Consider the following 18,761-nt stretch of genomic DNA (forward strand, 5'->3'; position numbering starts at 1 on the left):
GGAATTAGAAGCTACATAAGGGTAATTCAGTGAGTTGGACTTAGTATGTTTGTGGCTATGTAAGAATTCTAGGCTAAGCCATCTTTTGACCCAACCCCCCCCCCCCCGGCTCTGCCACTCTTCTCCTACAGTTATTATCTACTTCTGAGGATATGAGCACAGTTTATAGGGAAAAGAAGGAACTGGTATTTTATGAAACTTTATCATTCAACCATGTTTTCACTTGTTTTTAAGATTAATTCACAATTTCATTCTTTGAAAATAAACAAAAGCTGCATTTGTAAAACGATGTACCAAATGATGCTAAAATGTCAGCATTTCCCCCTAGTTTTAGATACTTTCATAGAATCAAGTAGCTTTCAAGTACAGTATTTATTGGGAGAATATCCAGAGTAGTCTTGTATTTCCTACTTTGTATTGATAAAAATATATTGAAAATATGAATTGAATGAAAATCTTTTATGATTCTAAGTTCATAATAAGCAAATAAGGAGAAGATGGAAATATCCAACTTGACATAAAAGATAGAGGGGACTTTAATTATCAAATTCCACTAATAATTTCCGACTTAAGGATCTTCAGTGTTCTGAAGTTAGTGGGGAACTGGGCAGAGAAGGCAAAACTGGCAGATAATGAAGATGATTCCCCAGAATCAATAGGGAAGCTGATAGGCAAGGTTGCAAGTGAAAGGGACACTGAGGTCCGTTCCCCCAGTGTGCCAAGTGATTTCACCTCCCCTTCATGCAGGGAGGTTGTGTTACAGCTCCTCCTTGCCCGTTTCATTGCATTGAAGTTCCCAGAAGTGTCAGAGAGGACAGTTAGGGGGCATGAACAGTCTATATTAGTTCCTCATTCTTTCGGTCAACAAAGTCCCTGACAGGATCACTGGCTCTGGCTTCTTGATTTCCCCATAAATATTCAAGAATCCACCAGATTACAAATCTTTAGGACACAAGCTTCTAATGAATCCTCTCTTTTGCAACTTCACCAGATAACAGTGGCTGTGACAGAAAGATAACTATAACTCTTTACCACACACACATATCTAGGTCACTTCCATTTCAAGCTGAGCTAAAACCTAAGTTGAGGGTATGTCCCACCCTATGTGTTAATCCACACCCAGAGTTGTCATGAAGTTCATGAAATTCCAAGCTGGCCATGGCAATGAAGCCTTAGCATTAACATCGGGCAACCGGGTGAATGGTATACCATTAGTATAGTTTGTCTGCCTTGTTGAACTAATACCAAATACAGGCTCTGTAGTTTCCCTAGTTTGGGGAGGCTTACCGGTGAGCAAGATAATATTTAAATGGACCACACTGACTCCCCCACCCCAGCAAGCTCCCTAGTTTGAGTGGATGCCACATTAAGAAACCAGGCAAGCATAGTTCAACTATCTAAGTCACAATAATAATTACCAGATACATTTCATGGAAGAAAGAGACTTTACTGTAAATTGTCTTGGCATTTAACACCAACATCAATAGCAAGGGAGGATCAAAAGCCATGCCACTATGTATCTATAAAAGAACAATCAGACGGAAGGACAGCTATCTAAATCCTTTGATTGTTTTATATCTTTATCTCCTGTAACTACTGTTATTTGTGAACAGAACATCAATCACTGAAATTGGCCAGTACGCTTTCCTCTTTCTGACTTCCCTACTCTAGAAACTTTGCATACATGCTAGCACACACCATAGAAAACAGGGTTAAAGTTCCACAAAATACATTGAAAAACTACCACTGAATCACCAAATTCAAAGGAGAATGAAATCAAGAGCAGTGACCAAGCTCTCACTTTGTCCTAGCTAGCATGTGTTTTACTAGTATGGGGTATACCTTGGCACCTCCACACTCTCACTGGGGAAGTTCTCAACTCTTTTATTGGAATATTTAGGTACAGGCTATAGTCAGTTTTTAGGGAAAGAGAAAATAATTTGCAGGACAATAAATGCAGGGCAGAAGCTGGCCTAATAGTATTTAGAAGCTCTTCCTTCTCCTGAAGGGGAAGAGGAAAAAACAAATATGATCTTGGTATGTGATCTTGTCCATTATTTTTTATCATTACCAGTATGCCTTTTCTTTAATTTAAAACCATTTTTGCAGAAAATTCTCAGTATTTTATCTCTTAGAGCATTTTATTTCTTAGAGTATTTTAGGCAGAGATAACTCAGTATTATAAAATATTTTCTTACTTCTTGTCATTTGGGCCACTGACATTTGTCATACAGAGAGCCAATACTAATAGCTCCAAGCTCCTTAACTGAAAATGACATTTTCTAAAAGGCTCTTCCTAAATATGTTATTTAAACTAAGTCAGTAATCTTCTCGACTGTTGAGCTACCTGAATTCCAAAAGCTAATGGAACTGTTTATTTTTTATTGCTGAGGCTTCATAATTCTTCCTGATAGACACGCTACATTCTGACAGCTGCTTTGAAATCAATACCAATATGAAACAACTAACAAATTCCTGGAGTTCGGAGAAGTGCCCTAGAGAGGTAGCACTTTAGCAAAGTTACCTTACTTATCACAGCAACTTCAATATTTAATCAACAGGGGATTTCCAAACTTTGTTGAGTTTTTTGAAGTTAATGATTATTTTGTCTGTCATCTAGAGAAAGATACACACACACACACACACACACACACACACACACACAGGGTTGTGTTAGGATAACTGCAATTACATTTTTCTTTCCCCCCTCCCCTTTAGAACTTGCAGCAAGAAGATGAGTGACTGAAAACAGCTAAAGTCAAGCCTCCCAGGGGCATTATATCAGAAACAATGAAAATATTCTTTCACTGTATTTAACCCTGAATTAAAAACACACCACTAGCTCTTCTTCTAACATTTCTCATAAACAAAATCTGTTGTTGTTTTTTAACTACATTTAAAAGGGCTATTTGATGGCAATTCTGAGTTTTCCTACAATTTGAGAAAGTTAATGCTAGAAGAATGCTGAATCAAACTAACCAACTGCTTTGACTTAACAAAACATTCCTTTCTTTCCAGTTTATAAGTAATATTCCCCTTCTCCCGCCTCAGTGAATATATATATATTATACAAGAAGGAAACACTCATTTCTTTAAACATTATAGAATTAATCACTTTAGGATTTCGAACCAAAATTTTCTTATAAATCAGTTACCATACACTGCCTGATCTGTCTGAATTAAGAAATCTAGATCACAGGTTACAATGCATTTAACTTACTGTGAGGTTTAATTGCGTTTTTTTCTCTACACAGCCATCAAATGTACCCCACTAATCAATATTGAAGAATATAAATCAGGACTTCAAATTGAAGTGACAGTCTTAAATTAACAGCACAGAGAAGCATTCTAGTTCAGTTATATGATTTACTTATTTTACTCAAGTTTTGCAAAATCTCAAGCTTCACACTGGCATTAATTAAACATGTTTATTACTTTCTATCAAAACATTACAAGGAAGGTATTATCAGTCAGCTCCACTAAGGAATTATAAGCTTCACTCAATTAACAACTTATTTTGGTGATGTCACTGTTAATTGAGTTATTATTCATTTTTATATGTTCTAAATTATTGTTATAGGAGAGAACTTAGTCCAAGTACACAGGCAATCAAAAGAATCTACATGAATCCTGAGGTCAGGAGAATTAACAGTAATATATTTATTAACAGAGTTTTGAAGATGCTGATTTTTTTAGCCCCAAAGTGGGCGCTTTTATTTGTTTTAGCCCGGTTCAACATTTAATATTTTAAATTGTAAATGTAGATACCATTGTTCTCCTGCAACTGACATTTGGAAGTACATTTGCCCAGTTCAGAGTTAATTATTGTTCATCAAAAACAATATTTTTATAGATTCAGAATTTTTTATAGTATTTGTAGACCACCCCAATCAGACCAAATCTAGACAGTGTATAAAGTGAACAAAGATTATGTTAAAATAATTTAAAAATAAACAATAATAATAATATATGGATGCCTCTGATCACCCTAGAGTCTGAAGGTCTCCTGAAAGAAGATGAGCAAAGGGAAGGCAGCATGTTTCACCCAAGATAGTAACCATCTTTTCCTCTCATGAGGAAGAATTCCACATGTGCTGTGTGAATTTCTTTTGTCCTAAATCGCCTTCCAAAGGTTCACTGAATGACCCTTGGTCCTAGCATTTTCAGAGAAATCTAACTGTCCAGTTTATATCACAATCATGTCTCCTTTCCTCATCTTTTTCCTGAGCTAGGTCAAACATCCTATCCTTTCCGCATATGAGAAGTATTTATGCCCTAATTTTAGTTTTTCTTCTGTATTTTTTCCAATGTACTATATCACTTTTCAAATGTGAAAACCAAAAAATAGGCCGCATTCCAAGTAAGGCAACCAGAACTGTAGACAGCATACAAGATGCAGACATACTGTACAGACATTTCAATTTGTTGAAAATTTTATTTACAATCTCATTCCCAACCATCACTAGCATGGACTTTGCCTTTTGCTCTGTTGCCACACACTGAGCTACCATCTTTAACTGAGCTCTCCAACATGACCTCTGGAATGTTTTCTTGGTTATTTATTAAAGTTCAAACCTCATTAATGTATACATGAAGTCAGTTTATTTTGTCCCAATCTGCACTACTTAGCACATATCTTCATTATTACTTTTAATAGTGGAATACAAACACCTGAAGCACTAGCAGTGGGTTTACATTGGTAGTGATTAAAATAAATTGAAGAAGCAGATGAAACAGAAAAAATGTTCCATACCTTGGTTTTGGTTTCATTTTCCCCATAGTATTAAGTTAGACCCAAGATCACTGCAGATGGGGACTGCAGCCAAGAAATTAAAAGATGCTTGCTCCTGGGGAGGAAAGCCATGGCAAATCTAGACAGCACACTAAAAAGCAGACACATCGCCCTGCCAACAAAAGTGCGTATAGTCAAGGCTATGGTCTTCCCAGTTGCAATGTATGGCTGTGAAAGTTGGACCATAAGAAAGGCTGAGCACCAAAGAATTGAGGTGTTTGAACTATGGTGCTGGAGAAGACTCCTGCGAGTCCCTTGGACTGCAAGGCAATCAAACCAGTCAGTCCTAGAGGAGATCAACCCTGACTGCTCTTTAGAAGGCCAGATCCTGAAGTTGAAATTCAAATACTTTGGCCACTTAATGAGAAGGAAGGACTCACTGGAGAAGAGCCTAATGCTGGGAAAGATTGAGGGCAATAGAAGAAGGGGACGACAGAGAATGAGGTGGCTGGATGGAGTCACTGAAGCAGTAGGCATGAGCTTAAATGGATCCAGAAGATGGTAGAGGACAGGAAGGCCTGGAGGAATGTTGTCCATGGGGTCGCGATGGGTCGGACACGATTTTGCAACTAACAACAACAAATTAAGTTAGAATTAAATCAGTCTTTAAGGTGATTACATCTATGGCAGATAGGAACATTGCTTAATTTTATAATTTTTAGAACATACAGACTTTCTAAAAATAGATCACAAACCTATATCCATTCCTTGGTATCTGGAGGATAAATATATTTCCATTTATGTAAGTCCTATTTGCTGAGACTCAGGTTCAGTAGAATAGAAGTTCTACATAAAATGACAAATTCTTATTTTATGAATATAATTTAATATTACATCATTAATTAATGTTTAACCAAAGTTATATTAACATGTACTATGATTTAAACAAAAACAAAGCTATGGCTAGACTAAACCAAATCATACAGTATCTTAAGCATAACTTAAGTTTGAATTATCCTATAATGCCAATTACCATGTGGTCTGGATCAAAGGTTCATTGGCTATATTCTAAGAATCACATGCTGTATGTCTAGCAGCTTTCAAGTTTGGAAATGAAGATCTCTATTTAGTATTCTTGGATTCTAAAACTTGCCAAGATTTCAAAGCATTACACACTTACCCTCTAAAGAAGCCGTAAAAGGACAACAATAAAAAAAGTTCTCTTTCCAGAAAAATATAGGTGTTAAAATGAAAGTTCAATGATACAGTTAAAAATCTGGCAGGCTAAAGCTCCCTTTACCATAAGGCAAACTCAATTTGGCCTGTCATAAAAAAAAATCTCATTAGTTTGTTGATCTGTGTAAAGTATCTGATATGAATTATTAACATTAGAATATCTTGTAAAATATACATTAATCTTGATGTAGTATTCATTTTAATTACATTAATTTTACCCCAGAGACTTAATGAAGTTTTTGCCATTGAGTAAATCTCCTGAAATTGCATCTATACATTTAGACATATTTAGTTCAACATACTAATGTATTTTGAAAAAAATATAAACCCAAGTACTTTATGGACTGTATATAAATTGTAAATTTTAATTTCTTACATATCGTTACATAAATATTCTTACATATTATAGATCTTAAAGAAAGCAGATCAGACTATTTCCAATTGGCTGTGCAACCAGAATATAAACCATATAACTTTTTTGTTGTTAGCTGCTTAGTCATGTCCGACCCATCGCGACCCCATGGACAATGTTCCTCCAGGCCTTCCTGTCCTCTACCATCTTCTGGAGTCCATTTAAGCTCACGCCTACTGCTTCAGTGACTCCATCCAACCACCTCATTCTCTGTCGTCCCCTTCTTCTATTGCCCTCAATCTTTCCCAGCATTAGGCTCTTCTCCAGTGAGTCCTTCCTTCTCATTAGGTGGCCAAAGTATTTGAGTTTTAGCTTCAGGATCTGGCCTTCTAAAGAGCAGTCAGGGTTGATCTCCTCTAGGACTGACCGGTTTGATCGCCTGGCAGTCCAAGGGACTCGCAGGAGTCTTCTCCAGCACCATAGTTCAAAGGCCTCAATTCTTTGGCGCTCAGCCTTTTTAATGGTCCAACTTTCACTGCCATACATTGCAACTGGGAAGACCATAGCCTTGACTATACGGACTTTTGTTGACAGGGTGATGTCTCTCCTTTTTAGTGCGCTGTCTAGATTTGCCATGGCTTTCCTCCCCAGGAGCAAGCGTCTTTTAATTTCTTGGCTACAGTCCCCATCTGCAGTGATCTTGGAGCCCAGGAAAATAAAATCTGTCACTACCTCCATTTCTTCCCCATCTATTTGCTAGGAATTGAGAGGGCCGGATGCCATGATCTTGGTTTTCTTAATGTTAAGTTTCAACCCAAGTTTTGCACTCTCCTTCTTCACCCACAACAAGAGGCTCTTTAGTTCTTCTTCACTTTCTGCCATTAGAGTGGTATCATCTGCATATCTTAGGTTGTTAACTTTACACATAATTAAACTGAGTCCCAGTTGCCATTTGGTTGACTATTGGCAATTTAAGGAGGTCTTCAATCATTTTGTTTTCATCTTCCTAAAGAAGATTCTGCACCAGTTGTTCATTTATCAAATGTAGACTGTTTACTATGTAAGATGGAAAAAAAACCTGAAATATGTAGCAAGTCCAGGCTAATATTATGGGTAAAGAAAAATAGATTTTGCTTCATTGAAAGTAATATGATTCTAGTATACTTTAACAAAAGGAAACTACATTTGTACAGCTGTCTGGATCTATGCCCCATATGGCTCTTTGAAAGAGCTGAAAGTGGAGACAATCAAGCACAATTCCAACTCCTACACTGGCTCTTAAAGTGGCTACACTCCCTGTAAAGCCCCTAAATAACAAGCATACAAGGAAGCAACATGCAAGGAAGAATTTTATTATTTAAAAATGAATCTTAAAAACTCATCCCTCATTTATTCATTAAGCGGGGATCTCAGTGAATTGTCTGGATTTCGTAACTTTCCCATATTGAAGGATCAATGGCTTTTATCAGGTAAGACTGAAATACTGATCTGTTCCCTGTCATATTTTGAAATACTCCCTTTCATCTCAGCCTCTGAGGGTCCTCTTAATACTTGTCCTGAAGCAATGGGATTGTGACTAGGTTCTTCATGAGTTCTTGACTCTTATTTGATCAGAAGGTTGAGGCTGTAGTTAGAAGGGAAGTTGTCCAGCTGTAGCCCTTTTCAGAGCAGAATGCTTATGACAATAGTACAAGCCTTCTAGGATACTCTACTTAGGGCTGCTTTGAAGAAAGCTTGCTGGCCTGTCTGTTAGTGAGGAAAAGTTGCTGTAGTAGAGTAACACTGGTTCTATGGATGCTACATTGACCTGCTGATAGGTTTCTAAGTGCAATTGAAAGTATTGGTATTGACTTATAAACACCAATATGCCACGACTCTCAGTTACTTTGTGGAATGTCTTCATCAAATAGAATTGGTCCATCATCACAGTGTTTCCAAAATGGGATATTTTGGATTCCTGACCCTCATAAGCTTAAGAACACAGTTCTAAAGGCAGCTCTCCTCAGCTGTAGCCCCAATGTCATGGAACAGCCTATTCGCTCAAAGATTATTTTAATTTTTTAAAAAAGAGGTTAAAAAGATTTTGTGTTCCCAGACATTTGAGTGATGTTTTTGTGATATCATCCTATCTGCAATCTGTTTTTGTTTACACAAGTTTTTTAAAAAATGTTTTTAATTAGAGTAATGGTTTTAATGAAGGAGAATATGGTTTTCATTTATTTTATTTTGTCTTGTTGCATGTTGTAAACCACCCAGAGTCTTTAGATGGAGACAGCATACAAATGTATGCAATGTATATATATATATACATATACATGTACACATCCATGTATTTTAGGCTCCATGTCTAATAAGCCTCAGCCTAAATGACTAATTATATAGATGTATTAATCCAAAAGAGATGAAGGATATTGGATTACATGCTTAAGTATCAAGTATTTTTTTCTGATAATTCAGCTTCGACATTTGAATGTACTTTTAGATTCAGTTTTTATTTTTGCACCATTAAAACTGTCATGCTATCTGCAAAAACTCTTCAAAAATCTTACCAGTATCTTGGCAGTATGTGCCTTTATTATAACTTAAAACTTCTATAAGCTTCTATATATAGATTATTAACTTCATCTTGTTGTAAAATTTAACATGCATTGAATGGGACCAATAATAAGGATCACATAATATCCTTATTATAATAATTTCATTAATTATTAGTCAATGTCTGAGTGCAAACTGAGTAGCGATAATAACCTAGATTGACCATAATGACTTGGGAATGTAAAAGAACACATTTTATTATCTGAATCTCACCAAGTTTTAAGGATTGTTCCTGCTGTCCGTCTCACCTTTATTAGAGCCATATTTGGCAGAAATATATAAAATAAAATGAATTAGGGTCTAGAGTTTCCTCTCAATAATGGATTTACTAGATAGCATGCTGGAGAGTATTAGTAACTAGGCTTAAATTTTAATAGTCTAATCCTTTAAAAACATAATTTATAAAACAAAATGACATATAAATGATCAAGAACAAAGGCCACTTCAACTAAGGTGCAATCAGTTCTTGGGTCTGACACAATTACTTTGCTAGAGAGAGATTTTAGAAGTCATTCTCTCTAGGAACAACTGCAAAAGTCAATCTCTCTAGTGGAAACTACAAAAGTAATTTAGGTCTCAGAATGTAATCATCACAGCTGAATTTGGCCAGAAGAACATCAGGGTTAATAACCTCACTCTTGTGATAAGCACCAAGGGATCCTTAATGACCAGTATAAATTGAACTCCTTTCTTACTCTTTATTAACATACTATGCGGCTGATTCAAACCTACAAAAGCAAGAAATTAAGAAATGAAACTGCTAAACTCACCCTACAGTGCGTATATGTTGAAGTACCAAGACTGCCGACTGTTGTAAAAGAATCTTTTAAGATGCACAGCGTCCATAATTCCATGTTGAAAATGAATGAAATTAAAATAATTTTAGAAGATATTTTTGTAAGGTGTATTTTAAATAAAGTGTCTTTTTCTTCCTATTTTTGCTTTACAAGTTTAAAAACTTGTAGAATATTTCAAGAATGGGACAATGCGTAAGCCCTATGTTCTAACCATATTTATTTACTTAGCGTATGGCACCATACATAATAGACATGCTGTGTATCTTAACTGAACAGTGGTCCTAAATTAGGTGAAAAGGAGAATAATATATAATACCACAGAAATTTTTGTTTGATGATTTGACATGGTTTCTCATGAAAATTTAGGAAATACTGCTCTCATGGATGGATCAAAATAAAAATGCTGCTAAGCTTATTTAATTATGAAAGTTGCAAAGCAGCTGTTCAGCGTCCACTTTAAAGTAGTGAGACATCTGTCTTTAAGTGACAGATTGCAGAGGAAAAAACTTTCTTATACTACACAATATAAACACACAATTTAAGTTGTTTTTAGTAGAATGTTATGTTGCTATATAGTGCAGTTTATACTAAAATTAGAGCTCAGCCATTCATAGACATTAACTTTAAGTAATACAGAGCTGTTAAGCAACCATTAAAACATTTGAATTTCTTGATTTGAAATTGCAGAATTAATAGCAGCTAGAAACTGGAGATAACATTAATTCACAAATTTCTATTGACAAAAGAAAACTTAGAGGGGAAAAAATATCAACCATGAACCCTGAATGTGGTACCTCTAGATAAAGTTTTGGTCCAACAAGCTCCATTCTTTATTTAATTTAATATTTTAAAAAAATAAATCAGGGGAATAATAACATTTGGCAAAATAAAGCATTGTTTTCAAAGCATAATCATTATTCTGGCCCACATATATTCTCAAAGCATTATTTGGAAAGAAACAAGGGGGGGGCCTGAAATTTGAAAGTGTGCCCATATGATAAATGGGTAGCCACCCTGTGAAACTGTTCATAGCATATTTTAAAATTCCAAATGTGTTCACTGTCGCCTACCAAATTGGGAATTGCTAAATTAGACTGTTAAATAGGATATTAGTTTAGCAGAAAGTTATAAAAGGCAGAAAGCTTTCTAAAAAAAACCCTTAAATCAAAATAGCAGAATCACATGAATCAAACACATCCTCTTTGGTAATCACAGAAAAATCTTTTTTAAAAAGAAATTATTTTCTTCTCAAACTCAAATTGGAGTGAGCAAGATGTTTACATGCACTGGCAACAAAATCTGCAAAGAAATTCTTATGAATGGAGAAGAAATACAAGCACACTATACTTCTCAGTCTTAATATACTTACTAACAAAAATAAATACATATATCACTTCTATTAGAAAGAATTTTTTCCAGATTTTTTTCACTGCCCCTCAAATATGATATACAGATGCAACAACTATACTAGGTTTTTCAAAGAATAATCCTCCACCCACCAGACCGGATCAAATGACAGGACTTTATTTTTAATTTGTTTTAAAAAAGCCTTTAAAAACTTGAAAAAAGAACAGGTCAGCTCTAATCCTTGAAACTGTAAATCCCTTCATCATAAAGAACTCACATGACGAACATATTATCGTAGGAATCTCAAATGCAACTTTAATACCAGTATGTCATGAGTTAATGTATTTCACCATGTATTTGTAAAACCTGACTAAGGCTTCATCCAAATAAAGTTATGTGAATATTAATCAAATATTTGTATGATTACAGTTAAGAATTTTTCTCTCACGAACTCCCAAGGTATTAAAACGTTAAAAGAAAATTATCCATAGAGAAACAGCTGAAAAAACAGCTGTCTTTATGAGGCTGGTTTCTACTAAGCAAACTTAAGAATATTTTTGCATTTTTTAAAAGTCTCTTAAAGAAACATAATTACACAAATCAAATTTAACAATTATTTCTCACGTTTTGTCCAAGTAATTAGGTAACTAATATATTTCTGAAGGATACAATCCAGTTACCTGTTTAATTTAGTATCTCCACAATTAGTATATTTAGTATCTTCTCTAATGATTCAGTTCAATGTCCACAATTAACAAAGATTCCAGTTTTAAAAAATCAGGCACTGCTTTGTATGATTGAAATTCCAGTTTAGAATAAGAATGTGGAATAGTTAGTAGAAATAAAACAAAAACAATGTATTTGAAAAAGTATGTTCTGGGAGGATGCTTAAATGACTCATCAAAGATTAATGACAGAGATAATTTCAATTAGTATTATTTCAAATTCCTGATATATTAAATATGTCTGAATTTCATTCTCTTTTTCATTTCGGTCCATTTTTTTTTTGTTTTACACTGTAACTCTTAAATGAGATTTGGGGACAGGAAGTTACTACATAAATACTGGTAGCATGGAAAGATAAAATGTACAGAAGGCTGGACCTGCCAAATGCCAATATCAAATTCTATTTACCGTATATACTTGAGTATAAGCCGAATTTTTCAGCCCACTTTTTGGGCTGAAAAACTCCACTTCGGCTTATACTCCAGTCAACAAAAAAAAAGAACTGTCCCTTCGTTCGGAACAGGCTGCTGAGAGAAGGGAGCGGCAGAGCCTTGCAGAGCTGGCGGCAGTCCAGCGTTGTTTCTCCCCCTCGTGCGTGCGTGTGTGTGTCAGACCCACGGGAATGGCTGGTAGGGAAGCGGCATTCCGGCATTCCCCCCCTTCCTGTGTGTCGAGCCCACGGGGCTTGACACACAGAGAAACGCAAATGCCGGACTGCCGCCACCTTTACTAGCCATTCCTGCGGGTCTGACACACACACACACACACACACACACACATGCCGCCGGGCTCGGCTCCTCGGCAGGAGGGGCAGCCCCCGCTGCGCCCCCTCCCCTCCCGGCCCGCAGCGCCGCGCCGCCGCCACTTCCTCCGGGCAAGTCGGGGGGGCTTGCGGGGCGAAGGCCAGGGGGCAGGCAGGGCGGGAGGGCGGCCGCGCAGCTCAGCGCCGCCCCGAAGCCACAGCCAGCCGCCGCTTCCCCCCCATCGCTCGCTCGCCCGCGCAGCCCCGAACTCGCCCCAACTCACCGCCAGCCGCCGCTCGCCCCCATTGCTCGCTCGCCCGCGCAGCCCCGAACTCGCCCCAACTCACCGCCAGCCGCCGCTTCCCCCCCATCGCTCGCTCGCCCGCGCAGCCCCGAACTCGCCCCAACTCACCGCCAGCCACCGCTCGCCCCCCATTGCTCGCTCGCCCGCGCAGCCCCGAACTCGCCCCAACTCACCGCCAGGCGCCGCTTCCGCCCCATCGCTCGCTCGCCCGCGCAGCCCCGAACTCGCCCCAACTCACCGCCAGCCGCCGCTCGCCCCCCATTGCTCGCTCGCCCGCGCAGCCCCGAACTCGCCCCAACTCACCGCCAGCCGCCGCTTGCCCCCCGCTCGCCCGCTGCCTCGCCCGCGCCGCCCCAACACCACAGCCAGCCGCCGCTCGCAGGCCTTTCCGCCTCCCTCCCCTTTGGGCAGCGCTCCGCCCAGCGCCTTCCCTCCCCCGCTCTCCGCCGCCTGGCGACGCGCACACTGGCGCAGCGGGGCTGAAAGGAAGCCGGTCCCTTCCCTTCGCTCCCCGCTTAGTGCCCGAGTCATGGCTGCTGACGGGGTGGATGAACGCTGCTGTCAGCGCCCAGTTCGGGCAATGTGACTCCGATGGCCCCGCCGTATTTCTCGGACAGCAGCCCGAGAGGTAAAAAAAACCCTCATCTCTCTCCCCAGCCTCGTCTCCCGGCACGTTGGCCCCAAACTCCCCATCGGGTTTCCCGGCGTCGCTGCCAAGTTCGAGGGGAGAAGAAGAAGAAGAGCGGGGCGCAGGGGTGGGGGTGGGGGCTGACGGAGCAGACGAGCTTGGGCGGCGGGGCAGAATTCCGCGGGTCGCTTTCGAGGCCGCGGGAGCGAACCGTCTCCAGTTCTTCCGTTTACTCCCGGCTTTAGGCAGCTCCAGGCGCGCTGGGGAGTGAATTTGGGGGCGGAAGGGGTGCATCTCTTTGCGCCCCCCAGGCCTCCCTAGCTGCTTTGTTGATGGCAAGGGAGAATTGGGGAAGGAGTGGGGGGCATCGGCTTGGAAGGGGGCGGGGACGCGGCTGCTGCGGAGAGGACTCCGCTGTCCTTGAGGCAAGGCTGAAGCTCCTGAGCCTTCTTCCCATTTGCCTGGCTCTCTGCGCTTCCCTCCTTTCCCTCCCCCCCCCACAATTTTGCTGAATCAGGGGGCTTCTCTTGAGAAACGGGCACGAGGAGGGAAACAACGCTTGACTGCCCCCCCCCCACACACACACAAAAGCGGCAAAAGCGGGGGGGGGAGAGAAATGCCTTGTTCTCTCGTCTCAGCGGAGACTTGTTTCGGGGGATCCAGCCTCTGTCACACACACACACACACAAGCGGCAAAAGCGGGGGGGGGAGAGAGAAACGCCTTGTTCTCTCGTCTCAGCGGAGACTTGTTTCGGGGGATCCAGCCTCTGTCACACACACACACACAAGCGGCAAAAGCGGGGGGGAGAGAGAAACGCCTTGTTCTCTCGTCTCAGCGGAGACTTGTTTCGGGGGATCCAGCCTCTGTCACACACACACACACACACACAAGCGGCAAAAGCGGGGGGGGGAGAGAGAAACGCCTTGTTCTCTCGTCTCAGCGGAGACTTGTTTCGGGGGATCCAGCCTCTGTCACACACACACACACACACACAAGCGGCAAAAGCGGGGGGGGAGAGAGAAACGCCTTGTTCTCTCGTCTCAGCGGAGACTTGTTTCGGGGGATCCAGCCTCTGTCACACACACACACACACACACACACACAAGCGGCAAAAGCGGGGGGGGGGAAGAGAGAAATGCCTTGTTCTCTCGTCTCAGCGGAGACTTGTTTCGAGGGATCCAGCCTCTGTCACTGGGCAGCTGACAGAAAGGGGCGGCAGAAGCTGCATCCCCCGAAAGAAGTCTTCGCCGAGAAAATGGGCGCTGAGATTTTCTCGGCGAAGACTCACCTTCTCCCATTCACCTTCAGCAGCTCCGCCAGGCCCGTCCAGTGCCCTGCTAGCAGAGCTTGACAAATGCAAAAGCTGCTTTGGTTAAACACTGGAAGGTTTAGTGATTAACCCACCCCACCCCACCCGGTCTTCTTGCTGTTTCTCCCCATCCTCACTCCTACCCACAGGGGCTCTCTGCCTCTTCTACTACTTTTTCTTTCTTTCTTTTTTGCTGAGGTGTGCCCCTCTCTCTCTCTCTCTCTCTCTCTCTCTCTCTCTCTCTCTCTCTCTCTCTCTCTCTCTCTCTCTCTCTCTCGTGTGTTATCTCGAACCAGATGGGATGGCAAAGTCAAATGCAAATGGGGATCTTGCAGATCTTGCCCTGCCATAGGGCTGGGCAGAGCCGGCAGTTAAAAATAGGATGCAGATAAAAGGAAAGGTAAGGAGGGGTTCAGGTTGAGAGGAGAGGCTGCGTAGCCTTAGTGTAACTCCTGTGTGGGCTGACTGGGTTGCCTCCGATGGGCTCGGACAGTGGAACAGAATGGAATAGAAAATATGGAATGGATTGGAACAGAACGTAGAACAGAACAGAACAGAACAGAACAGAACAGAATAGAATAGAATAGAAATATAGAAAGTGAATGGAATAGAATAGAATAGAATAGAAATATAGAAAGTTAATAGAATAGAATAGAATAGAATAGAATAGAATAGAAAATGGTAATAAGAATAGAATAGAATAGAATAGAATAGAATAGAATAGAATAGAATAGAATAGAATAGAATAGAATAGAAATATAGAAAGTGAATGGAATAGAATAGAATAGAATAGAATAGAATAGAATAGAATAGAATAGAAATATAGAAAGTGAATAGAATAGAATAGAATAGAATAGAATAGAATAGAATAGAATAGAATAGAATAGAGAATGGTAATAAGAATAGAATAGAATAGAATAGAATAGAATAGAATAGAATAGAATAGAATAGAATAGAATAGAATAGAAATATAGAAAGTGAATGGAATAGAATAGAATAGAATAGAATAGAAACATAGAAAGTGAATAGAATAGAATAGAATAGAATAGAATAGAATAGAATAGAATAGAATAGAATAGAATAGAATAGAATAGAATAGAATAGAATAGAGCTGGAAGGGACCTTGGAGGTCTTCTAGTCCAGCCCCTTGCTCAAGCAGGAGGACCTATACCAGTGGTGGTGAACCTATGGCACGCCTGCCAGAGGTGGCACTCAGAGCCCTCTCTGTTGGCACATGCGCCACCACCGCTGCCAGCAGCAGGTCCTTGTCGGTTGGTGGACTGGAAGAAAAGGGAGGGGGAAGCATTTTACATGCGTGCATGCGTGCACGGGGCCACGAGCAGGCACATGCTGCAAAGGGGGCGGGGCTAGTGCCTGCGTGATACTCACTAGCCCAGCCCCGTTCTCACGTGGTGCGGTGCCTTGTATCTGCACCCTACGGCGCGGCGGTTGGCGTTTTTGTGCCTTGCGGTACGGTGGCCCATTTTTTGCTCCCCCTTTTTTTTCGTGCCAGAGGCGGCACTCAGAGGCGCCTCCCTGTCCCCTCCCCCGAGGGCACCAGAATGCCGATGCTGCCTTGGCACTTTGTGATAAACAAGTGGGTTTTGGCTTGCGGTTTGGGCACTCGGTCTCTAAAAGTTTTGCCACCACTGACCGATACCATCTCAGACAGGTGAATGTCCAGTCTCTTCTTAAAAACCTCCAGTGATGGAGCACTCTTGATTTCTGGTGGCAAGCTGTTCCACTGGGCAGCTGAGAGAAAGGGGCGGCAGAAGCTGCATCCCCCGAAAGAAGTCTTCGCCGAGAAAATGGGCGCTGAGACGCCTCATTCTCTCGCTCAGCGGAGACTTCTTTCGCGAGATCCAGCCTCTGCCGTGCTGCACCGAGAGAACAGCAAGCCGCCCCATTCTCTCGGCGGAGCACTCCACCGCCCCATTCTCTCGGCGGCTTGCCACCCCGTTCTCTCATCTCAGCAGAGACGTCTTTCGGGGGATCCAGCCTCCAGCTGCTGCATTTCCCAGCCTCGGCTTATACTCGAGTCAATAACTTTTTCCAGTTTTGGGGGGTAAAATTGGGGGTCTCGGCTTATACTCGAGTCGGCTTATACTCAAGTATATACGGTACTCTTCTCAGGTTGTCACACAGCATATTACTCTTTTGATTTTTTTTAAAAACCCTCTGTTACTATAAACCACTGTAAAGCAAAAGGGGCACAAAAGCCAGATTAAGCAAAATAATTATATCTCCAACTAAGAAATACATAAAAACTTTTAAAATCAAAGCATATTATCCTTAAACAAATTAATGAGGTACTATTAGGAAAAGCTTTGTTTACACAAATCTAGTGGAAGCAAGCATTATTTGCATAGCTCTAAAAAAAAAGATACAAAACAAAGCTATACTGCTTCTGGGCGAGAAGCTGAGAGCAGAGTAATTTACAATGCATGTTTTTCCCTCCCCCTTTTGCAGGAAGCAAGGCTATCATTGCGCAGCTGTGCTTCAGGCGTCATCATTCCCTCTGTCTCCCATCTTGCTAATTAAAAGGTTGATCACAGAACAATGCTCTTCTCATTAATTTCAGTGTTCCGATTGGGCAAGATCCCCGATTGCTCCGCCTGATCTTTTCCATGCTGCTGAAGTTAATGTGACAGGAGTCGGAAGATAGATTACTTGCTGCCATATTGCCTTTTGCCTCCAATCAGGAGCTATCTGTGTAAACTGATTGTTCTAATTTGCTCTCATTATTTTTACAATATCAGGAGAAAATAACGCACACAGCTCACTGTCAAAGCCATGAAAATCAGTCATTAGTTAAACCTAGGCACTGAGTGGCTTTATTAGGACACTGCAGCTTATTGATGTGTAGCTTCAGCAAGCTAAAATAGCGTCTTTCCCCAAACAGAGAGTGCCTTTACTTGAAAGAAAATTATTACGTTAATTCAAGGAGCAGTAGAAAAACTGCTGCTCTGACATAGTTAATTGGCATCGCAATATGTACAGCTGACTAGGAACAATGAAAATATTTCATTTCAGCCTGCATCTAGGTGTCAATCTGTACCAAACCTGAAGGCTGTAAGCCTTTTTGTTTAAGGATTCACTCAACGGTTCTTTTAAACTGAATAATCAACAGGAAAAAAAATGCACTTGATACCTAATGAAGCAGTATCTGAGCACCAGAGAAGACATAAGAAATATTAATAATTTTTGATATTTTCTCAAAGTGCTCCCAAGCTCCAGTGTTTTCTCTGAATACCCAAAAGATTTCTGATTCAAGAAGGGAGCAACCTGGACCTTTTTTCAAAGAAGATACCATGCTATCCAATTCAAAAAGATCTTCAGAAGTTAAAGGAGAAAAATGCTCTTTTTCTCATGATATCATTTTCTATTGTACTCTAGTCTCCTCTAGCTTCTGAAAATGCTTTTGAAACCAGTTTGGTTGATGTACTTCCATAACCAACCAATATGGATGCTCAAGCAAAGCAAAAATTGTACATGCCAAGCATGCCAATTTTAGTAACCGTCTTGTCCTTATTGTAACAGACCAAACAGGACATAGCAGACAAATACTACACAAATAACTAAATTCAATTAGCTATTCAGAGGCCTGGGAAGAACAGTAGGGATGCACAATATTGAGCTAAAAAGTGAAATCTAATGAGAAAATGGAAAGTTAACAGTTCCACTGACGGATCTATGCATGGTTAAAACAACAAAAGAAAAGAATTAGGAAATTCATGTCCTTGGTCCATCTTGGCTTGTTGGCTTACTTATGAAGGACTTATTACATTTTAAATTGTTTTCAGAAGAATATAGCAAAGTGCCTTGCCAACCATTATTCCCTAATTTTAAAGAAACAAGAAAGTGCTCCATCTTTTCGCTGTTGCTTTTAAAATATTTTTTAAAGTAATTTACCTTATTTGCCGTTCTGGACAAATAAGGACTGTAGGATTCCCTAAACTGTATTGCCCTTCTCTCTGCATTAGCCTCCTTT

General features: G+C 40.5%; 1 protein-coding gene across 7 annotated transcripts in view; it reads right to left on the minus strand.

The window, feature by feature from the left end:
* Nucleotides 1-18,761, minus strand: part of BTRC (beta-transducin repeat containing E3 ubiquitin protein ligase) — a 169,788-nt gene that overhangs the window by 56,048 nt on the left and 94,979 nt on the right. Inside the window, exon 1 of one of the 7 annotated variants that reach the window (XM_081328170.1) lies at nt 9,686-9,737. The exons of the other annotated variants lie outside the window; for them this stretch is intronic. The gene's annotated coding sequence lies outside the window, so the exon portion shown is untranslated. Of the gene's footprint in view, nt 1-9,685; nt 9,738-18,761 lie in introns of those variants that run through there. 7 annotated transcript variants of the gene reach the window in all.

Source organism: Vipera berus (assembly GCF_964194415.1).
Source record: "Vipera berus genome assembly, chromosome: 5".
Lineage (NCBI taxonomy): Eukaryota > Metazoa > Chordata > Lepidosauria > Squamata > Viperidae > Vipera > Vipera berus.